This window comes from Ursus arctos, unplaced genomic scaffold (assembly GCF_023065955.2).
Source record: "Ursus arctos isolate Adak ecotype North America unplaced genomic scaffold, UrsArc2.0 scaffold_21, whole genome shotgun sequence".
In the NCBI taxonomy this organism is placed as follows: Eukaryota; Metazoa; Chordata; class Mammalia; order Carnivora; family Ursidae; genus Ursus; species Ursus arctos.
This window is the reverse complement of record NW_026622886.1, coordinates 7421255-7445339: the sequence shown is the minus strand read 5'-3', so window position 1 is coordinate 7445339 and position 24085 is coordinate 7421255. Positions and strand designations below refer to the sequence as shown.

The window sequence follows — 24085 nt, the reverse complement described above, 5'->3', positions numbered from 1 at the left end:
TCGGGGGCAGACACACAGTGGGTGCTCCATATACATTTACGGACTCTAACTTGCAGCTTCGGGATTGGCTTCTGGGCCTTAATTCCTCCTGGGCTCAGGAGTCCACCCCACCCACTCTTCTCCACAGCCCAGCGAAAAGCCGGAATCCAGCCCCCAACAGGGACATTATTTAGATGAAAGAACATTTTCCGCAGCCATCCCAGTCCTCGGAGCCTCGCCAAGAAATAGAAAAGAAAAGCAATATAAATGTTAATAGGAAATTGTCTATTCGCTTTTATGGAGGCTAATCTACTGCAGCCCAACAAAGAAGGAATTAGACAGCTAGGGGACAGGAAAACATGGGACCTTGACACGCCGAAGCCCAGGGGACTGCAGTTCCCAAGAGGAAATGCATTCCAGGCCAACGAGGCTGTGTGGAAATCAGGACAGAGGGCTTCTGCTCTGGAGGTCTCCATGCTGGGCAGCCCGGCTCCTGCCCTGGCCCTTGCTTTCTGGGCATCCAGCATCCTCTGCCTGCGAAGTGCAGCCACTGGTCCGCACGGTACGGATGGCAAGGTGATGACAGTGCAGTCCCTGTTCCCAAGGACTACTGGGACAGGCAGACAAATAAACCTACATGATCAGACGGTGTGGAGGTGCTAAGGGCGCAGGCGCAAGGTGTCAGACAAGCAGGAGAGGCCGTTACTGGGTCAACAGGGCAGGAGACGGAGGAAGTCTTCTCACAGAGAAGACACGGGGACTGGGTTCTGGAGGGTGAATAGGGATCAGCCTCGTAAAAGCGGCAGGAAAAGGTGCCCCAGGCAGTGAGAACACTAGGTACAGAGAAACCAGGGAACTGCAGTGGGTTAAGCCAAAAAACAGTCCCCTGAAGATGCCCAAGGCATGTGACATTAGGAGGCCAAAGAGACTCTGCGGGTATGATGCAAGATTTTGAGATAGGGAGATTATCCTGAATGATCTGGGTGGGCCCAATGCAATCACAAGGTCTACGAGACATGAAGGAGCTGTCGGCATCAGAGGACGAGTCAGTGTGACATAGAGGCAGAGACTGGACTGATACACTTCGAAGATGGAAGAAGGGGTCACAAGCCAAGGGATACAGGCACTATCTGAAGCCAAGCAAAAGCAAAGAGCCCCCCAAAGGAACTGACCCTGTGACACCCTGACTTCAGCCCAGAGGGACTGATGTGGGACTTCTGACCTCCAGGAGGAGGAAAGAACGCCTCTGCATTGTTCAAAACTGCAAAGTTCATGGTAATTCCTTATAGGAGCGACGGGAAATTAATACACGTATGCTATCTGAGGGGCATCTTCAGAAATGCTCAAGAAAAGAAAAGTGACAAAAAAACGGAACGGAGGAAGGGGGCAGCCGGGGGCCAAACCATGAGCGGATGTGTGCACCAGGCTGAGCTTCCATTTCATCCGCAATGTGGAGCTGCTGCTAAAGCATGTTAAGCAGAGGGGTGATATAGTAAGACCGCCCGTGCGAAAGCACTGAATCGTCACATTTCTAGATCTTCAATCTCAGGAATTACCACATGTCTAATTCTCCATTTTATTGACTCGTTTCTTTTATCGTGGACTGTAATGACGTTATGAAAAGGAGGAATAACCCACTGGAATATGTGACTCTACTACCAGCCCCCAAATGCCATTCGACTGTTCTGGAAGACGCACACCTGTCCCAGTAGGGCTGCAATCAGGTAGGAGCGTGCTGGTGCAGACAGCTGGACAGGACCGAGGGACTGAGTCTCCCCTCCCAAATCCTAGATGGATGACTGCCGTGTGCCTAAAAAGATCCCGCACAGATGCTCCCTCCCCACCCCTGCGCCTCGCCTCCAAGAAGGGGAAAGGCAACCAACCCTGTATTGAATGCTCACGTGGGGCCAAAAACTTTGTGAACGTTTCCTTTGCTGAGACCCCCCCCCTCGCCCCCGCCAACAATCCTCTGAGGAGGGACGATTACCACCCATCTGGGCCACACTCTTGAGGGCTGGGGGGATTGGGGGACTGAGTCTCCAGTGACTGAGTGTCATTCCCTGGGCACCATTATCACAAGGCACAGGGCCCATCGGAGAAAGCAGGCAGAGGAGCTAATCCAGCTCCCCATGCGCCCCCCCCCCCCCCAAATCTCCGCCAAGTCTCTGCATGGGGAAAGGCTTTAAATATAAAATTCCAGCCCGCCTCCAGGCTCCGGGCCCTCCCCCACCCACCCCGTGCGTGTATCACGCCCTCCACCCACGCACACCTCTCCAGGGCCTCTGCCAGCTATGCCCTTTGCCGAATGTCACTCGCTGCCAAAGGGATCGCTTAGGTAGCCTCTAAGCAGCCCCGGATCTGAACAAGCTGGTTTGCTCTAGCACTGCCACCAGCCCCCTGAGGCCATGGGCTGGCCCCGCAGAGGTTCCAAGGCAGTGCCTCCGCTGCCATGGAGGCAGGGGACCCAACCGAGAAGGGTGCTCTGCAGACTGCAGAACGGACGTCAAAAACCCCTAGCCCTCTCCGGGCCTCAGTTAAAAACTGCTTCGCTGCCTTCGTCATGGGGACATCCCACAGACTGAAAGCCCTGCCCTCTCTCCGAGTGTGCGACCCTGTCCGCGGCCGTGGCAGGCTCTCCAGGGCCGACGTGGGGCACGTGCAGACTTCTCAATCCCGAGCTATTTTAGCACGGCTGGGAACCGCTCTGACAGGCTCCACTCTTCCCTGCTCCCCCTTTTCTCTTAGGATCTATATTTGGGGACAGTACACGCCTAAGAATAGAATCACTGAGTTAAAGGGTAAAAGCACAATTTATAGCTGCTATGGTGAACTCGCTGCTTACTCTCCAGAAAGCACGCTGTTGGCGTTGCCAGCAATTCGGATCCAACAGCCACTGATTGAGCCCTGATTGCCATCCAGTGCGGAGCTGCCCCCTCCCCTTCCGTGCTCCTGCTTCAAGAGTGCACGGCCCTCTGCTCGCCCCGTTTGGTTGACAAGAAGACTAAGGTCGTGTCGAGTAAAGCCACCTGCCCCAACGCGCTATCACTGTCTTGAGTGATTTTTACACAGGGCCGGGAGAAGATTCTAAGTCCCCAAATCCCCCAGTTCTGCGGCGTCTGCTGAATTATTCAGATCTTTGAGTTATCCCACACAGCTACAACAGCTTTCACTTATTAAGATAACCACAGACCAGGGACTAGACTGCGTATTTCTTTGTTATGTAAACCAGCACATCCTCCCAAGTCCATCGTCAGTGAGTCAACAGAAAACTGAGCAAGGCACGGATCTGCCCCATTTACAGATGAAAGGAATGAAGCGCAGAAAGTGACTTCCCTCAAGAGTCCCAGCTTATAAACTTATCCATCCATAAATGGATCTGAACACAGGGCTGTCCCCAAAACCGCAGCATTTCACTGCAAGGCTAGGCTGCCCCGAACGGGTCACCAGGTGGGTGGCAAGGAAGGGGGTTTCCAGAGATGGCGGTGAGAAAAATCAGCATTCCATTTCGTTTCATCTTCCCTGGCTGTGGAGTTTGAGGAGTGCTGTGTTTATGTCAGGGCCACCCGACTAGCTGCATACAAATACATGTTCTTCTCTTCAGAGGGCTGCTTCCCATTCCACGAACAAGGAGCACAAGGATCAGCCCGCGTCCCCGCACAGGCCTCCAGCGGACGCCTCCAGCGGTGCCAGAGAGGGGCCCTCTCATCAGAGCCTGGGAGAGAACAAGAGGGCTTCTCTCAGGGCTAGCCTGTGCAGTGGGGCTGGAGCAGAAAGGTGACAGTTCCTAGAAAGCAGAAGGAGCTCCCCTTCTAAGGGCAAGAGCATCAGGATGGGAAAGAAGCCACAGGTTCAAGTCCCAGCTCTGCCAGTAACTCAACGTGTGACCTGGGGCAAATCAGTCTTGGCCTCATGAAGACTGATAAATTATAAGACAAATAACTTGATATAATTTTCAGTCTCCTCTGGAGGCGGCCAGCAAGATTTTAGTAAAAACTGAATCACTTTAAAGGAAGGAAAAGAGTCAGCAGACCAAGACCAGACACCCGGGTACCAGATTACTTGCACATCGAACCTACTCTCTTAGAAGTCCTTCGCCTCAAAATGCACAGACAGAAACCCATGGGTTGGCCCTTTTCTGCCCTAAGGCAGCGGCCATTATAGATTCTTTCAGATGCCACACCAGCTCACGTCTTGGTAATACTGCAGGTCGAAAGCAGCCTGAGAAAGAAATCATTACCTCCATCATCAAGTAAGAATGTTATCATCTCAGGAGATCCAGAATTGACAGAGGAGACCAATTCCAGCTGAATAGGGTTATGACTGATAAAGAAATGGGAGGGAGAAAAGGAAAAACCCACCCTGGCTTGCCTTCCTCACTGTCCTACCATTAGAAGGATGGGTCTTTTTCCTTGTCATCCTGCCAGTTGCTAAAGGGAGACCTCCCAGGACCATACCTGCCCTCTGGCACAAGCAGCCTGACCATTTTTACTAGGCGTCCATCAGTGAAATACAGGGAATCCCCAGGTGAGGAGGAAAAGCATCCAAGCCACACGTAACAAAATTCCTAAAGTCAAGTTTGGCTTTGCCAGAGAGGCTCTTTTCATTGTAACTTAGAAAGTCTCCAGGTGTTCACAGCTGGAAATGGTTCTAGGGCTCCTCTTGCTGGGGTTTATGGCTACCCTGGCAGTACATGAGGCGACCAAGATCTTCCAAGCATGCCAGACTCCAGGCACGTATGCGTCATTCCCCCCTCCTTTCTCCAATTGCTCTGGCTTCCCAGCCAGCCTTCCTCTTTGCTCCCAGTTCTTTGGAATCAAAGGAACTTTAAAAAAATCAAGCTGCTTTGGGTGGGGGGAAGTGTCAATTTGTAAATTCCCTACTTGGCCCTGTCTACCTGCAAAGATACAGAAAAATCTAGAAGTAAAAGAAGAGGATTGTTGTTTCCCTTTTTAGTTTCCAGATGGAGCTGCCTCCCACCGGCTACCCACACACCCAAGTGGTTGATGTCACCATTGTGATTTTGGTCGTACCGTGCGGGTCCTGGGGCGAGTACCCCCATGAAAATCCACAAGAGTTAGCACATCTGAGAAAGCCAGAGACAGAAAGGAGGGAAGCAATGGGTGCCCGGCTCTGGAGATGTCCATGGAATCACCGCACAGAGGCCAGCAAGTGGACGCTTGTGCACACACGCCAGCTGGACTGCACCTCGGTCAGAGAGCCAGAGGCACCAAGCAGGCTGAGAATGATGCAGCCCCAAATACTGCCCCACAGGACCCTGGGAAAAAAACCCTTTGGCCATTTCCTAGGATGACAGGCTCAGAATTCATCAACCACACGGTCTAGAGGAGCCCAGCACTGTGCTGTGACTGGCCTGCACACACGGGAGAGAAGTTGCTGGCACCCAGCAGAGTTGCTGCTGAACACGAATGTCATCAGCAGGACTGTGCACCAGGCACTGGGTCTGCCTACCGAGAAGGTGGTGGTGGTGGTGGTGGTGGTGAAGACGTGAAGGGAGACCTGGATGGGGACTCCAACCGGAACCACTTCTACTCGGTTTGTCAGCATTCCCGCCATGGGCCGTGTCCTGTAAGCTGGACATTACACGCCTTCTTGACTCACAGTGCCTGTCTTCAGGGGACTGTCACTGTATTAGGTCACTAGTGCTGCCATAACAAAGCATTCAGACTGCAGGCCTTAACCACAGAAATGTAGGTCCTCACAGTTCTGGAAGCTGGGGTCGCAGGTCAAGGTGTCAACAGGGTTGGCTTCTTTTCAGCCCTCTCTCCTGGCCTTGCAGAGGGCCGTTTTCCCGGTGTGTGCCTGAGTCCTAATCTCCTCTGCTTGTAAGGACACCGGGAATGCTGGATTAGGGCCACCTAGGTGATCTCATGTTACCTCAATTCCCTTTTTAAAGACCTTATCTCCAAATACAGTCACAGTCTGAAGTACGGGGTACAAGGTCTTAAGCTGACGCATTTTGAAAGGAACAAAATTCAACCCATTAACAGTCATTACCATCTTTATACCACTGAGGAACAGGACACACACAGGAGGGTGAAGCAGCTCACCAGAGAGCCACAGGTCCAAACAGAGTAAGATCTAACTTTATCCCCAGTAGTCACTCGCATCAAGCATGCCAAGACTGCTCTAGGATTAACATGGTTCTGTTGTTGGTTGTTGAGCCAGTAACTGCCTGTCAACATGACTCATTCTCCTCTACTCAGGGTTGTCTAGACACCATAGCTGTGCAGAGCTACCCATTCTCCATTGCAACGCACCAATTTTAAAAAACCTTCACTACAAGCCATTCAACTGTGGGATTACAACTCTCAGTTGCCCCCATGTGACTGAAGCCTGTTCTCCAAATTGGATTTCATGCTTCCTAAGAGCCTTTTGATGGTGCCTTGTGGAAACCCTTGCACATAGTGGTTTCCTGATCAATATCTGCTGAATGCACGAATGTATGTCTGAATGGATGGAGTGGTCGAGGTAACCTCAAAAGACCCTTCCTGGTTTTAATTAAGTTCCATGATTTTGTTCTGGAGGTAACTCATTGGGACTGCTGCTTGACAACAGAGGATTACATCAGATCCAAAACCACACCTTTCTTCTCTAAAGTGTATCTTCCTCCTACTCAGCCAGCAGATCAGGGCAGCAGCACCCACAGAAACAATGCAGTGATAAGCTGCCACTGAAAGTAATGGCCTTGGTCCAGGTACAGAATGATGGAAAACCCCAGGACCAATTAAACTTTGCCCTTAGAATTAATCCCAACACTACTTTGATGTACTTTCTTCTCTTGCCAAACACTTGCTAGGTGGAAAAAAGAAGGAAAACTTCACAATCAGCATCCAACTCTACTGTCCCTGGTTCCTATCTGGAAAATGTCATTGTCCTTCAACCAATGTCTGTTTGAGTAGCTCTATGAGCAAAGAACTACGAGGGGCAGTTTCTGAAGCAGCAGGAGACAAGAGCTCATGACAGCAAGGTGTTTATAAGAATTCAAGAAGGTAAAAAAATACAAGAATATGGAATAATGCGATACAAATTGTATTAATATGTGTTAAGCCTTTGCAGAATACCCCAGAACAAGCGTGGCTAAGATTTTAAAGAATAAAGGATTCTCAGAAGAAAAGAGACAGTAAACCAAAGCATCAAATGGAAGACTAAAGCTGTAAATCTTGGCCTTGGCCCAACAAAATGGCTTGTTCTGGGTCTAATAGAGGACCATGGCTATGAACTGTCCAGGTATTGAGCAAACTAGGAAGAACCACAGAAAAAATTACGGGCCCAGGAGCTGGTACCATGTGCTAAGGAGTTTCGACTCGAGAGAGTTTAACCACACCCGTTACCTTATTCAGTAACCTTGTGGGGTGAAGAACACAATGGCAGAGGCTGGGGAGCCTGAGGGGCTCAGTTGGCCAAGCGTTTCTTGATTTCGGCTCAGGTCATGATCTGAGGGGTGTGGGATTGAGCCCTGCATCCGGCTCTGTGCTCACCAGGGAGTCTGCTTGCCCTTCTCCCACTGCTCCTCCCTGTACTCACTCTCTCCCTAATAAATAAAAATAAAACCTTGGGGGGAGGGGAAGGATGGCAGATGCTAACTTGGTTGGAAAACCAAGAAACCTGGATGCCAAGCCAACCAGTGGACACGACCAGCGTTGGACCAGTAAGGATGCCGTCTCAATTGGAGAAATGGCCCTTCCCTAACATCCAAGCAGTCTTAAGGCAGGCAGGATTGACAGGTTATGGGACCAGAGGCCCTCAAGAGGAGAACAGCACAAGAGTGGACTGTTCACGGAGACCAGGGACCCGGTGGCTATGAGCACATCAGAATGACAGTCTAGCCACTGGGCAACTAGATGAACCACACACTCCACTCCATGGTCAATGGGAAATTACCAGGAAATCTCAACTTGGCTCCAAGTGTGGTCAAGACACAGAAAGGAACAGCTACAGAACTGGGGGAAACCAAGAGTGGTTAGAGCCACAGCAGTTGAGAGACAAGGATGGAGAGAGGGAGGAAGTGTGTGTGTGTGTGTGTGTGTGTGTGTGTGTGTGTGTGTGTGTGTGTATCATACATCCTACTGAGGCCAACAAGAAAAGCTACTAACATACTCAGTCTTTTTTAAAAAAACAAAGTAGAAGCAACAACAGGGGGACAAAGAGCCAGTAACCTTGGCCTCTGCATTCCTCACCAGCCTCCACCAAAGTCAGGTTTAAATTATGTTCCTATGGCACCAACTCTACCACCTCCAGGAATTTTGCCTTGCATGGCAGGTGTACTCACAGATGGTGTATCTTACATGTCTATAGAGCCGATGACTGCTACTCATTCACAGCCACCGAAATGCCTATCCCCGTGGCTAATTTGTTTTGTTTGTCCTCAAACTCTCCCCTTTATGAACCTCTTCATCTTGAGAGCAAAATCACATCACTTGAGGGCGAAGATTTGCTAAGAAGCTCAAAGCTTCATTTCACATCTATTTTCTTATAATTAATCAGTTTTATTTAAAAAGGAGGAGAGGGATAGATATATCTACAGACCAGGGAAAACGAATACAGCTTGGAGAACGATTATATATAATAGTCCCTGAAGGTTTAGCTGCTCAGATGATCATTAAAGAAATGGATGAAGTTGGTTTTTAAAAAGGTTCCAGCTCCCCCCTGCCTCTCCTGAATCAGATAAAGAAAAACGAGAGGACTATTTCCACTTCCTTCTGGAACTGCATTAAAATGTATCCCCAAACAGCCCTTCACTGCGAGTCGCCCCACCTCTGCCAGGCCTCCAGTGTATGAATGCAGGGCACCACCCCTGGCTGTTGGAAACACATCTCATACTGTGGTTTCGGTGGGGGTTTTTTGTATTTTTGTTTTTGTTTTTGTTTTTTTTTTGTTTTTTTTTTTTTTTTTAATTTATTTATCCGAGAGAGTGAGCATGCCTGTGAGGAAGGGGCAGAGAGAGAAGGAGAGAATCCTTTAGGCAGACTCCCTGCTGAGCGTGGAGCCCAGGATGCCACACGGGCTCCATCCCAGGACCCTGAGATCATGACCTGAGCTGAAACCAAGAGTCGGACACTTAACCGACTGAACCATGCAGGAACCCCATTGGTGGTTTATTTTTAAACACACCAGCCAGCGATATACGGCTGGAGACAGCAAACCAGCTGACACTGTATTAATCTGAGAGCTCCTTCATTATCTAGGTGATGGTTTTGTTTTAGGCTTTTTTTTTTTTTCCCTCCAGGTGTAAATTCCTTAAGTCATAAATAGGAAACTCATGGATCTGTTGGCTCTTCCTCTGTGATATTCAGTGTTTAAAAAACAAACCCCCCACCAGTTGGTAATGATGAACTGGAACATCTCGCACGACGGTCTAGGCAACTGGGTGACCGGCTCCCGCCTTTCTACTAAGTTGGCTATGACAGCTGAAAGTTCCTACCGTCTGACCACCGTGCTGACAGGCCAGAAATGAGGAAGTCGGCCTTGCCTGGAAATAATTAAAGTGTCAGCTCCAGAGTGAGACAAGGCAGAGTGTTCAAATCTTGGCTTCTCTACCCGTGCACCCTCGGGCACACCCCTTCCCTCACTATGCCTGTGGCCTCGTCGGTAAACTGGGGAAAAGCATTATATCTACTTTATGAGATTCAGTGAGCAAGATCCAACGGAGATAGACGACACCACACAATATGCTGGAGGAGACAAGCTGCAGCAATGGCTCTGATCGTGTAAATGCTAAATTGAGAGCTGTAATGGAAATCTACCAAACCAATCCAAAAAAAAAAAAGGGGGGGGGACAAAAGAAACCAGAAAAATAACCTACAAAGTCCAGGTAAAATGGATTGTGACATCATCTCCTATGGCTATCCATCTCGTCCTCACTCAGGCCTGTCACTGCCCCCGGGAAATTCTCCAAGGACCAAGCAACCACACACAGACCTCTGACCCATTCTGGTCACACTCTGGCCACCATGACACCCTGCATTCCAACCTAAGCCACCACAGATGACGCAAGGACACGGGGTGGCTACCTTAGGTGTACCGAGCACAGGCCCCTGAAGATGCACAGAGGTGGTGGTGGGAGGGCAGGAGAGGGGATCAGCCTCTCAGAAGCTCATTGCATCACCACCCCCTCTGACTCTGGGCTCAGCAGCCCCTCACTCACACTGAGCCACTCAGACTTCCGCAGGGGACCTAAGTCACTTTGTCTGCCCCCCCCACCTTCTTTAGAAATCTGAACTCGGGCCTGAAGGAACCCCAGGGCTCCAGACTCCCTGCAGGCTCTCTCCTCTGGAACCCAAGTCACAGACAGTCCCCTCTCATCCTTAGAAGGCTTGCTGTCCGGAAGGGCTTGTGTGCAAGTGCAGAGAGAAGGGCAGAAGGCAACAAAACAGAGAGGAAAGAGCCTGAATGGGAAACAGGAGACCCCAACGCACGCTCGGCTGGCCAGAATCCTTGGGCTTCCATCCTTCATCTTTTGTGTGAGAAGTTTGGGCCACAGAGAATCAGAATTAAGGCTGTTCCTCTGAAATCCTCACTGGACACCACCAGACACTGAGGTCCGGAGAAAAGCAAGCAGTTGTAGGAGGTTAACTGGGCCACTTACTGGGCAGGTCAGCACTAGAACCCAGGATCCCCGCCGATCCCTGGGCTTTTCCCACATCTTAGCATCAGCGCATGTGAGACATTTCACCATCAGTGGGCCATCTTCTTTGAAGCCCACTGAGCCCTCCCATGGCTCCTTGGAGGTACAACAGCCCCCTGCCGATCTGCTGCTTTAAGCTCATGTTCCTAAGGCAGGCTGGTAACGCCGGGGTAACATCTGAGTGTTAACCAGACTCCACATGGTTTCCCCAGGCCAGCTGAGCTCACGACAGCCCTTTACTCGAACTGCAAACAGTCTTCGATAGCTGTGCCGCTGTTGAGAACACCCGCAAACTTCAGCGGCCGTCACCTTGAGGGCTACGAATGGGGGGCCCCATTCCTCCAGGGCATCTGCTGCAGCAGGTCCAGGGTGGAACCCAGGAAATTGTATCTCAAACAAGTGCCTAGTTCAGAAATTTTCTCTCCGGAGCTTCCCGATCCAGCGACAGGACACGTGGCAAGGATCACAAGTCAGAACCCCGTCCATGACCCCAGGGACATCGGACAAGGCAGCCTGAGGTTGCCATTCTTTCCAGCACAGCTCAAATCGCTCATGTGGTCATAGACAGATGTCATGGAGAAAAAGACCCACACTGACAGACACGCTGTGACTCCCAGTTGGCAGAGGGCTTTCTTTCTACTGCTCGGAAACCAACGTGAAGAAATCTCTCCAAGGAGTTACAAACCATCCACAATTTAATTTTGAGTTAATTCTCCATCACTAACTACTAATTCCAATTTCATGTTTCCCTCTAGATGAATTGTTCCAACTCCATGCACAATTTACACTCAACTCTCCACCTCAACCCATATGCTTAAGAAGGATCACAACAGAGAGCCCTCGCTTTGGGAAACAAAGGCAAACCTTCAGATGGATCTCCATGAAGTCACTCCTATGTCCTAGAAATTGCCAGATTCAGGACAGAAAAATACAGCACACCCAGTTAGAACTGAACTTCAGATGAACTAATCATGTGTTAGTAGGAGTATGCCCATGCAATGTTTAAGCTGTGCTTATACTAAAAATTGTTAGATGTTTATCTGAAGTGCAAATTTAAGAGTCTCGTATTTTATCTGGCACCTGTGCACTCATTCAAAAACTATATATTGAGCCTCTACGACATGTTACTTGCTACAAATATAAGACATAGAGGCAGGGGTGTGTGGTAAATGTTTAAAAACCGGCTGTCGGAGAGGGGATCATTTTTAGTGTTCGCCGACGCCTGGAGTTCCTGCAACCATCTTGTAAGTATGAGAAGATCAGAAGACCCGCAGGGGTGCCCATCCGGGCAAGCAACATTCCTGAGCCACAGAAATGATGGCAACCACCACCCACCTCCAAGGTCTCGTACGGTAAGACAAAGACACACTTATTTCAGCCTCAACTGGTTAGTTGGCTCTTCGATCACCGGTACCCCAATGATTCCCAATTGATACCCAAGCCTCTCCTCTCCGCTATGATTGTTATACTCTGCCTCCCCAAGTAGACCAAAAGTTCTTTCTGTTTGGGAGTCATGCTGGTGGGTTTTGTCTTTCCTCCCTTCCTTCCCTTTCCTCACCCACCCACGCACCCCTCACAGTAGGACATTTATCCCTTTACTCCATCGAGACCTCCAATGGTGCAATGCTCCAGCTCTGCGGGGACATATCCCAATTAGTGCCTCCAACTGACGATGAGTCAATCACCAGTATTTTCTCCCAAGGGCCTCTTTTGGAAGAGTATTCTGTAAATCTGCTCTCAGCTGCTACCGCGGAGTAAGGCTTTCTTCCTGCCTGCATCAGTAAAGCCCTGGCCCTTCTTGGGAAGCAGTTCTTCCAACCTACTCAATACTTCCTTGGGGTCCCTGCACAACCCTGCAGAAATCCAAAAACACCACCGAGGAGCCCTTGAGGACCAATAAATCCATTCCAGGACCCTCAAGTACCTGCAGTGGGACACGAGCGCTGTTAGCCACAGGTTATCTGCGAAGGCTGGGGACCCAACAGACCCTTCTTCTGTGAACAATCCCAAGCTCGAATGACTCTGCTTAAGAAACCAACTGGCACTGACTTCTCTCGCTGGTACCACAAATGAAAAAGGAAACTTGATGCACGAAGGATGAAGATTACTAAAACCATACATGGAAACCACCTGACTGGCCATGTCCTAAAATTTCAAATGTTTCTTTTTTTTTTTTTTTTTGAAGATTTTATTTATTTATTTGACAGAGATAGAGACAGCCAGCAAGAGAGGGAACACAAGCAGGGGGAGTGGGAGAGGAAGAAGCAGGCTCCTAGTGGAGGAGCCTGATGTGGGGCTCGATCCCAGAACGCTGGGATCACGCCCTGAGCCGAAGGCAGATGCTTAACGACTGCGCCACCCAGGCGCCCCAAATTTCAAATGTTTCAAAACAAAAGTCAGGTTGTCCCAAAGAGCCAGGCTGTCCATCCCCATTCCCCCCTCTGGTGCCACGCTTCCTTGCTCCATTCACCATCAATTCCCACCTTGAGGAGATCCTTTTAACAGTCGCTCTGCTTTCATTGCCCATCTCAGCTCTAAAGCTTTCCTCTTTCTAATCTCTAGGTTCCTGTACTACTTTTGTGAGATAAGCCGTGTAAGAGCGGCTCACAATTCTACAGTGTAGACAAACTCTTCTGTTTGATTACTTGCCCTTCAACCAAGCCAAATGTGCTATTTATTTATCATCGGCTCATGGTCCCTTCCTAGCACACTGACTGTCCCCAGAGATCACATGTCCAAGGTTGTCAATACCTTGAGGTATTGATCCAAGAGGCCGACCAAAGCAGAGACCCACTCTCCGGCTCTGAAGACTCTTGGCTAAGTGGGGTCCATCAGAACCACAGCTGGCTCGCCGGAAGAAAACACTATACAAAGCCAAACCAGATGCTGGGGAGAAATCTAAGACAGTGAGCAATTTATAAGGGGAACAGGGCTGGACAAATTGGAAGGCACAGAATGAGGCTAAGAAAATAAACAGACAGGAGGCTTTTTAAAGGAAATCTGCTCACACTGAGGATAATTAATTAATGTGTTGACTGGACTCCCAGAGGCAATCACTGAAGCTGAACCCATGATTATTTTTAATAGACCTGGGCTCTTATTGGGTGGAAAAAACATGCGCCAACAAAGAGCTGGCTGGCCACATGGCCGCATGACTGAACTCTTTCCATCCTGATCCACAATTATTTTAATGAGAGTGAAGTGGCTCTCCCACCCCCAACTCCAACTCACTACCATTTTTAGCTTCTACTCAGTGTGGGATGGCACCATTTAGAGGGAACCACCTTATTTCCAGATGTCCTAGACAGGTCCGTCACTGTGTGTGTCCCAGCCCGACTCTGTCCTCCCCTTATGGTTATCCCGGCCAGAGATTCTTGATCCAAGATGGCCGCTGGGGCTTCAACCAGCCATGCTGAGCCACTCAGTTATGCTCACGGAAATTTTAAATAAGGCACACAAAGAGAAGTTATCGTCCGCTGCAGGCGCCTACACTGACAGGTCACAAGGAGTTGAGACTGGAAGACCATACTAGGTTGTACAAAAAAGGGAAGAGAATGAACGAGAGAAAGAGAAGAACACAGGAGATGAATAAAGAAAAGCAGTAAAGGAGAGTATATGGGGTGGGAGCATGAGGGAAAGCAAGCAAGCAAGCCAGACGGAAAAGATGCAGAGACCAAGAGGAGACCTAGAACTAGATGGATCCTAGAGCTTCCTACATCCTGCAAGTAAAAGCCTCGATTCCCAAATTTTTAGGTAAAAACTGAGCTGTAGTTCCCACTCCTAGGTTTCCCTGGGCATGTACCTACGTCTCCTAGATAACATCACCGTCACCCTTTCCAAACTGGAGCAAATCGGTAGGTCTTGCAACGGAAATATGCAGGATTAGAACTTCCATCAATATGAATCATAGGTCCTTTGTTTCTTCTTGAGCTAACTACAAAGGTCCTTTTAAGGTCAGAACATGCCTTCATTCAGCAAACCTTTGTTGGACATCTTCTATGTCTTTGACCTTGTATTTAGTACTGGCTTGGAGAAATGAAAACACAGCTGGTACCCACCCACCGAGTACAGAAAACAGAAGGGAGATTTCCCAGCACACACAATTACGATACCCTCTGATAAGTGTTATTTATAACCAATGTTAGCAAGGAGGCATGTGAAAACACAGAGCCTCTGCCAGGAGGGGACAGGTGGGTGCCGGTCAAGAAAGTCATCCCAGAAGAACCATATCTGAACTAAATCCCAACACCACCCAAGAATCAGCAAGGTGAAGAGAGAATAGGAGGCAACCTGACTCCAGTGGTATGCTGGCTGGCTGCTACTGGTGGGAGAACTTATGCCCCAGAAATGGGCACATACTGCATATCAGGGCTTTTTCATTCCCTTCTGAGAGTCAGTATACCAGTGCATACCTGGAATTCAAAGCCCAGAGGCTGGAGAAGGTGATCTGTGGCTAAACAAGATGGAAACTGTAGAAGGTCAGAGAAGGAACTGGCTAGAGAGAAGGCTGCTAGTTCAACAGAGGTCACACCAAACATCCTTGTTGCTTGTGAGAAATTTAGACTATCCTAAGCCACTGGAGGGGTTGAAATAAGGGACTGAAATGGTTGGCTGGAATGATCTGGCTGCATGGCAAAAGATGGTTGCTAATCAAAGCCAGGGGCCACTGAAAGTAGAAGGCTGATGGAAGAGCAGCCTGGTCCTCCGGGAACACTGTCCCCATGCAGGGTACTAGCGTCTACCCAGGGAGGGCAATTTCTGGGTCCTTAGCGTCCACGGGATTCCTGGGGGACCTAACGCAGAGCAGAAATCAAATCATCTTAACAAAACAAGAAACAGAAGCAGAAGGGAGTGGGACCCAGCAGCAGCATAACTGGGCTTTACCATTTACAACCCTCGTATGATAAAGTAAGAATATCTACGTAAAAGGACTTCAGGATCAGGTAGTGTGTTGGGGAAAAAACTGAACTTGAAGTCACGAGGTTTGGATCAAAATCCTGGCTCTCCAGCTGTGTGACCTTGGGCAAGTTACTAACCGCAGCAAAACATTTATTCCTTCTGAACAACAATGGTCTCGTTTGTAGAATGTGGACAAAAATACCTGTTTTCTCGGGTTTATGATGAGGACTATGTGACAATCTGAATATGTAAGCCCTTGAAGTACACTATTTGACAATTATGGGGGGCTGGGTACCGAGTCCTCGGACTCTGAAATTCCCCACTTAACTTAAAAGTCTGGACGAACTGGGGTAAAGAACAAGAAAGGACACCGAGCCATGAACATGGAGAGGAAATGCAGGCACGAACATTTCCACGAAGGGTCTTCAGGCAACGTCTCTGAAGTCCAGTAGAGGCTCCCAAATGAAGCAGGGTAGAGACCTCGGACAGATGGAGAACCAGAGTAAACGTGCGTGGTGTTCCTCGGCACCTTACCGGTCAGTGCGGGGTAACAGCGTCAAGTCTAAGGGACACCTAAGAACAAGCTTCTCCCAGAAGCTCTGGACCTCACACCCCGAACTACCTGATCTGGTCCGAGCGCTATCTTCCCCGACGCAAGGTGGGGACAGGAAAGTCACGTGTGCAGCCCTGACACAGCGCTGCATTTTTTAATCTCTGTTTCTCTTTCGGCCTATGGTTTCATACGCAGCCACAGAAGTCAACGGAGAGCCTGGGTAAGAAATAGTGTTGTCAATTCTCAGTCACTATAAAGATAAGAATGACAACTGTGGATGAGGAAAATAACGAAGACAACAAACGTGACACAGACGATGTTAAAAGTGCTTCGACGAAATGAAAATGTGCCGAGATCTACGATGTGCGTGGAACTAAGCCAGACGTTATGGGATGCAGCATTCACTCCTGCCCTTGGAGGTGACTAGACAGACAAAAGCCCACAAGAAGAGTTGGAGCAGAAGGCAGGCCATCGTGGAGGGAGGGAGGGAAGGAGGGAGGGAGGGAGGAAGGGAGGGCGGGAGGGAGGGAGGGACAGAGGGAGGGCGGGCGACAGTAATGAGGGGGAAAGACTTCTGACAAGACGGAGCAGGGAACAGTACTGGAGCAGGGAACAGTACTGGGAGAGGAAACAGTGCAGGGGGGGATCTATAGAAAGGACGGGGGAGGCAGGGGAGGGAGCAGGCAGGCTCTGCAGGAGGACCAGCGTGCACACAGACGAGGGACGCACGCATCTAAGAACCAACTCCGCTGGCTGCTGCAGGGGTGTGCTGAGGGCTGGGGTCCTGAGCCAGAGTGGAGGGTGATGGCTACAGGTAAAATGCTTCAATAGAGCTGGGAGAGGAAATCAGAGCAAGATCCTGGAAGGCAGAGATGGGAAGCTCATGACCTCTGGGCTGACTCTCTCATCTGGCAATAAGAAGCCACAGAAGGCTTTCTAGGAGGGAGGATACAGTCTTTGAGGAAGAGTCCTCTGGAATCTCTAGGAAGAACTAGGGGAACAACAGGAGGCAGAAGGCAAGGCAGGAGAGGTCAGATAAGGGCTAAGGAAGGCTTTTTCAAACATGACAGCCAATAGAGCCAAATACAAGAAAGAAGTTTCACGTTTAAAAGAACTTGACGAAGCTCTCTCTAGTGAAAGGGAAGTGCGTTAATTTCCAGGCTGACGGCACAGCAAGCCCAGAGCCGGGTTCATGGTGAAAGACGCACACCTGCCAAGGTCCCAGGAGAAAGGGAGACACACCATCTTGGGATGTCTCACGCGTAAGAACTTCAGGACATGGGTAATGTGCCAAGAAATTCTGGAGACTACTACCCCCGCGCTATCTTTCCTCTACTACCGGCCAGTTCATTTCTGCAGACACTCTTGGACGTCCTACTAACTGTGACGCTCTATGAGGTACAGAAGTGGAAACAAGAATGAAAAAGGCCAGTTGCTGATTCTCAGGATCATAGACACAGAAACAGCTGTGATACCAGGTAGATTTGGGTAAAGCACAGATGAGGTTGAAACAAGCAATTGTGGTAAAAGGAGAAGGGGGTGCAGAACTTAGAGAACACCACCACCAAAAACCGGTGGAAGACAGTCTCTGTGTTGCACAAAACAAAAAGTCCTGTCTTCCAGGACCCCACCATCCGTACAGCCATCGTGAGCCCCCTCTCCTCACCCACTCCCCGTGCGTGTCACTGGGGACCCCACTCGCGTGCACAGCTCCCAGCGCCACCTTCAGCTGGAGCAGGGACCAGCCCCAGCCACCAGGGTGACTGGGATTCGTCAAAGAGCCCAGCCCTCGGTGGCAGCCAGCACAGGAAAACCATGAGGGGGTCTGGAAGTCCCAGAAGGACAAACGTGGGACCAGGGCGGGCCAAATCAGTTCCCATGGAAGGACATGGACACATCAGCTGGAGAGGGGCCTGTGGACCAGGGAAGTGCCACCAGAACAGTGTGTGTGTTGGGGGAGGGGACAGGCAGCAGGGTGGAAGTGTGCCAGGAAACACAGGCGGGGAGCAGGGAGCACGTGGACCACAGAGCGTGCCTGAGTGGCAGGTGGACCGGCGCCTGACACTGAGTGGAAGACCACAGATACAGGAGCGACCGTGATGACACACGTGAGAATCCTGCCTGCATTTAGACGGACAGGATGCAGAGGGGAGCATGGGGGCGGGTGACCAGAGGGGGCAGGGAGTCTTAGGACACAAGAGCAATGCCCTTTCTTGATGAGGCTGACAACACTGGGGGTCAGATGTATGAATCCGGGGCTGTCAGCCATAGTTCTCCAAGGGTTACGCCCTTCACACCTCGTCTGTATGTCCACGTGGGCTCATAACCAAGAGAGAATCCTCTTAAGTTACAGAAGGGAAGGGGTGACATAAGGTAGCCCAAACACCACTCAGAGCTTTAAGCAGATACTACTAGTACCCAGGTCCTGGTCCCAGAGGTACAAAGGTTCTGTACGCTCTTGGCAACTCTGTACTAAACGAGTCATCTTAAAAAGTCTCCTTCCTCAACAGGGAATCTAACCATCCAGCCAACCATCCAGCCAGCCAGCCAGCCGACCATCCATCCATCCATTACTGAGTGCCCAGGACACTCTGCTAGACACTGAACAAGACCTACAGATCACCTGCCCCCAGGAGTTAACACTCTAGTGGGAGAACACAGATAATCAATGGCCTCAAGAACAAAACAGAGTGGGTGTGTTGGTGGGGATCAGAGCTGTGAAGAAGATAAATAAGGAGACGTGCGGGGGAAGGGGGTGGAGGACTGCTTCATAAAGGACCCTGAGGGAAGGCTTCTCTTACAAGATGAAGTGTGAACAAAGACCTGCTGGGAGTGAAGGAGTGAGCTATGACAGATGGGAAGTGAGGGCATTCCCAGAGGAGCCAGAGCGGTGGTCTCAGCAAGGACAGCAGCTGTGTGGGGGGGGGGGGTGGGGAAAATGAGCTGAAGGGGCCAGGAGGTGAGGCAGAGACAGGCACTGGGGGTGAGGTCAGAAGGGGAGCAGGAAGACCCTGAAAGGCCAACAGTCAGGTATGACAGAGCTTTGAGCAGTGGCTCATTCACTGCCACATGGCTGTGTGCGAGGAGACCTCTCTGTCGCCGTGTGGGGCAAGCACAGGGGAGTGGTGGCGGTGATCTGTCCACCACATTCTGGTGGGATTTTGAACACACAGAATAAGAGCAACAACAAGGCAACCCCGTGTCTGTCATCTCCAAGGGACAGCTGCTTGAAGGGACAGTCTCCCCCAGTCCAGGGGACCAACCAACGACATCACCCCTATTCCCCACTGCCCTGTTCGCTGGGAATCCAACAAGGAGGACTGTCAACCCAGGAGGAAGGCCTGACCGTGGGCAGAGCTGCTCTCACGTCTGCCGTGACACTGTCCCTGTGCTGTATGGAGGGCAAAACAAAACGTCCGCAGCAAGCCTGGAAGCCCATGCATGCTCAGGTGGCGGTTCTCGAAGCCCATCATCTCCTAGAAAGCAAGACCAGGTCTGCCTTCCTCATTTGTCCCTCAGAGCTCAGTGCAATGCAATGTACACAGTAAATGCTACATAAATGCTTGCTGGATAAATCACGCAACTGCATGACCTTCAAGAATGATGAGGTTTTTCATAGTACTTCATGAGGTCTTCTTACACTGTGCCACTCGTTCTCAGCTGCCAGTGATCTTGCCCCCCAGGGGCCACGTGGCAATGAATGGAGACATTTTTGAGGCCACAACTGTGTGTGTGTGGGGGGGGGGGGGACAGGGGCAGAATGCTACTGGCATCTAGCAGGAGGCCGGGAAAACCGCTAACCGTCATACAACGCACAAGACTGTGTTTCACCACCCACCCCTGCTGCCCACCACCACCACCACCACCACAAATCCTCAGGACCCTGACACCCCTGCTCATTTAACCCCCACAATCCTCTCATTACCAGCTGAGCTGAGCAAACGGGCCACTGGGAAGTACACGTACCCAGGAGAGCAGAGAGAGGAACACTCGAAACTACGAAATGGTAGCAAAAGAAGCCAACAGACAGCTTGGACCAGCTTTCACTCGGCACTTTTGACACCAAATGTGTGGAGTCTTCCCCCTCCCCTCAGTCCTGACACCACCTGGAGTTAGCAGCCCCGCAGGTGAAAAGCTCAGTCCCACAGATGGGCCCCACTTCAGACACCAGTCACAAGGAGGGGCTTACTTCTGACCCACTGGCGAGAGGGTTGGCATGTTTCCAAGACTCCCTCCACGGGTTCGATAGTTTGCTAGACTGGCTCACAGCACTCAGAAAAGCACTTCACTCTGGATGGCTGGTTTATTATAAAAGCTGTAACTCAGAACAGCCCCACAGAAGATGCAGAAGGCAAGGTATGAGGGGGAAGACTGGGAAGCTTCCATGCTTTCAAGGGGCGTCACCTGCCCAGAACCTAGAGGCATGCGCTAACCAGGAAGCTCTTTCAGACCCCTTAGTGGTTTAAGACGGCATGACCAAGCTGGCCAATCACTGGCCCAGGACTTACCCAATGTCCAGCCCCTCTTCCCTCTCCACTGCATTCCTCTGGCAACCAGCCTCCCAACCCAAAGCTATTTGGGGGGGGGGGGGGGGCGTCCACCAAGTACCACCTCATTAGCATAAATTCAGGCCGGCTTAAAAGGGGCTAATTATAATGATAAAAGAAGCTCCTCTCACCCCTTAGGAAATTCCAAAGGTTTTACAAGCTCTGGATCAAGAACCAGAGCAAAGACCAAATATATATTTCTAGTTATTTCACAGGTAAATATAGATTGCTAGCGTGTGATGGATAGGCAGAGAGACTGAAACAAAAATGGGAAAAATCAAGAAATTCAGACAAGATCAGTGAATGCACTGGAAGGATCTCTAAGCCAAGCTCTGCCAAGAATTGGCATATGGCCCTGCAACCCCCCCCCCCAGGCTAAACCAGTGCCCACAACCATAAGATTTTAGGAGATGGAAAGGATCACTCACTTCCTGCCTTAACATTGTTAGGACTTGTTCTAGGAGCAGAAATATTAGCTTTGTAAAAACACTCACAAACTCGTGGCAACATTAGCCATACAAATCCTAAATTCCTTCCCCTTTACCCAGAGAAGGCAGGAGTGCCAAATGCCTTACTACATACTCTTCCCTCCCTCCTTTCTTACTTCCAAAAATAAGTTTTGACGTCCACCCTGTGTGAGCACAGTGCCAGAACTGGGAATATGCGAATACAAGATGCATGGGGTTCCTCTTCACCTGGTCCGCTTGTAAAGCGTTCTTTACCTGCCTAGGCCCGAGGCAGGCCATTTTCCTACTGCGACAGAACTGGATGCCACACTGGGACCTTGCCTGCCTATCTCCAAGCAGCAAGCAGGATGGGGGAGTGGGGCGTGGGGAACTCCCACCTCCCTGCCTGTCAATATTTACCTCTCCACTCAACAAATCCTGATGTTCATCTTAATAGAAATCAATACCTACTTAATGGCAGAGCAACAAGAAATTAAGGCAATATAAGTGAGGGAAAGAGAGAGGTTTCGAGAGATGTGAGTGGATTTGGAAAAGCAACGTAGGGAGAGCCAGCTAGCCGTGGCAAGCATGGACGGCACGTGCTGACAGCAAAACCAAGGCTTCCTGAAGGTCAAGGTGATACAGGGCAGCCATGACAAGATGGAAGACAATGAAGGATGGGAAGGAAGAGGGCTTCACACACAAGAGCGCCTCCCTCCAAAGAGAAAGACATTTTCCATTTCTTAGCACAACAATGGTGTATGTGGTTGCTAAGAATCAAGAGACTTCAGATGGCTCGAAAGAAAGACCTCAAATAGCAAGGCGTGGGCTGGTTTGATTAAGTCGTTTGATTAGTACCCATTCTGTGCTGGGCGCTGAAGTAGAGCTGATCCCTCCCCCATCTGATTCGATCTCCACATTAAAGACGGTAGTAGTTATTACCCCATATATACCACAATGAGGAAACCAAGGGGCCAGAAGTATTTTGCTAAACCATGTAAAGAGGAAGAGCCAGGATTCAAATCTGAGTGTGTAATGCACTTCCTTCCACCACACTGTAGGAACGTAAATGGGGCTGGACAGGAAAAGATGAAGAGAAATTCGATTTACAATCCTGTTGACCCAGACCCCACCATGAATCCTGTCTAGCTGTAATGGGATCAAGCCCCAGTTCATCATTTGAGGAAGAAGATGAGGTGTGCCTATTTCTTTCATCTGGAAATTATGATCATATCCATTTTAGGGATAAAGAAGGTAAGACCCAGAAAGTCCCATGGTGTGCCTAAGATCACAAATCCCCTGATTCATAAGGCTAGGACCTCAACCCAGTTCCATTCTCTAAATGACTAACCTAGAAAGCAAAGGCAAAGAAAGCAGCTCAGGAAAGGAGGTAAAGAAGGAATTCCTGGGGCTGGGGAAGTTCAGGGAAGACTTCCTAGAGGAGGTGGGATTTGAGCTAGGCTTTGAAGTATGGGTAGGAGTGGGGCCAGCACAGAATGTATGTCAGCAGGATCAAGGACCAGGGACAGGTAAGGGACATTCAGAGGCTGGGCAAATGGGCCTGGTGCTCACAAGGCCTGACCACAAACATCGACAGTCCCAATAAGCGGTCTCAAACTCCCAGTCGGCTTCAGAATTGCCCACTCAAAGCCCTGCAAATGGCTCTCCATCAACTAGGCCACACAGCACACTCCCTCCCTCGTCAGCCCAACTCCCTTCCTGTTTCCAGAATTCATCCGGCTCTTCTCTTACACACCTGTAGGCTACTCTTCTAGCCTTGAGATGCTCTATCCCACAAATTAAAACATTTCCAGGGGATTTATTCCAGGCACACCGTCTGGTGGAAGCTGTCCCTGACACCAGGATGGACCCACTGCCATGGCCTCCCACCCCCAGTGGGCCGTGCCTCCCCTCGGCACGTCGGAGACTAGACCTCCCTGCACAGTCTGGCTTCCCACCGGCTCCTCGAGTTTTAGTTGAAGGTCTGACAAAATAAAATCCACGCAGATTAAGAGGCAGGCCCGCGTCACCAAATCCCTCATCTAGGACTCTTCGGTATAAAGCGACTCTTCTATTTTTAATGCACCTCGCATTCCTGAGGACGCCACTGCTGAGTCACAGAAAAGCGACGAGCAGTTTACAGCCCGCACCACGCTCGGCAGCTCAAAGTGACAACATTAATTTAATGAACTTAAACATTGGTGAACTTTTTAACAAGTCCAAAAGTTATTTACACTGGGAAATGCGTGCCTGAAGACGGGTGCCAAAGAGACTCAAGTACAGAGGACGTGCATATCTTTCAAATGTTAATGTGCATTTTCAAATTCGAGCTTTGATGCGAAGAAGGCAGCTTTTCTCTTGATTTTCTGACTCACGCACACACGTCCGTCTTTCCTATAGCACAAGTACATCGGTATGCCGTAGGAACACACAAGGCTAATCCCCACCATCACAGTCTGTTTAGAGAGACAGACCGAAGTAAATACAATGGGGTGTGACAAATAGAATAAGCAAATGACAACGTGCTAGGGGACACAGAAGTAGTAAACGGTTTGGTGGAAAAAGCAGAAAGGCCATAGTATTCACGGAGAGGCTGTGTACTTGTTTCCAAGGGCTACCACAAAGCAGTACCGTAAATGAAGTGCCTTAAACAACAGAAACTCAGTCTCCCAATTCCAGAGCTCAAGGTCAAGGTGTCAGCATGGCTGGTTCCTTGTGAGGCCCTGAGGGGGAACCTGTTCCATGCCTCTCTTAGCTTGTAGATGGTGTTCTCCCTGTGTTTCCATATTGTCCTCCCTCAGTGGGGGTTGCTGGACCCAAATGTCCTCTTTGTAGAAGGTTACCAGTCATACTGGATTAGGGCTCACTCTACTTTCCTCGTCTTAACTTGATCATGTGCAAAGACCCTATTTCCAAATAAGGTCCCATTCACAGGCACCAAGGATTAGGACAGCAACATCTCTGGTGGGAGAAGGGAGGGGAGACACAATTCAATGCACAATGTGGTGAAAAGCCA

At 50.0% G+C, this 24085-nt stretch overlaps 1 protein-coding gene and 1 non-coding gene across 6 annotated transcripts in view; both read right to left on the bottom strand.

The window, feature by feature from the left end:
• LARGE1 (LARGE xylosyl- and glucuronyltransferase 1) overlaps positions 1 to 24085 on the bottom strand; it is a 516017-nt gene that overhangs the window by 331187 nt on the left and 160745 nt on the right. The window lies entirely within an intron of this gene.
• LOC113256497 (small nucleolar RNA SNORA76) lies at positions 2283 to 2418 on the bottom strand. Its single transcript, XR_003316700.1, has one exon. It is a non-coding gene; the product is annotated as a small nucleolar RNA SNORA76 (small nucleolar RNA).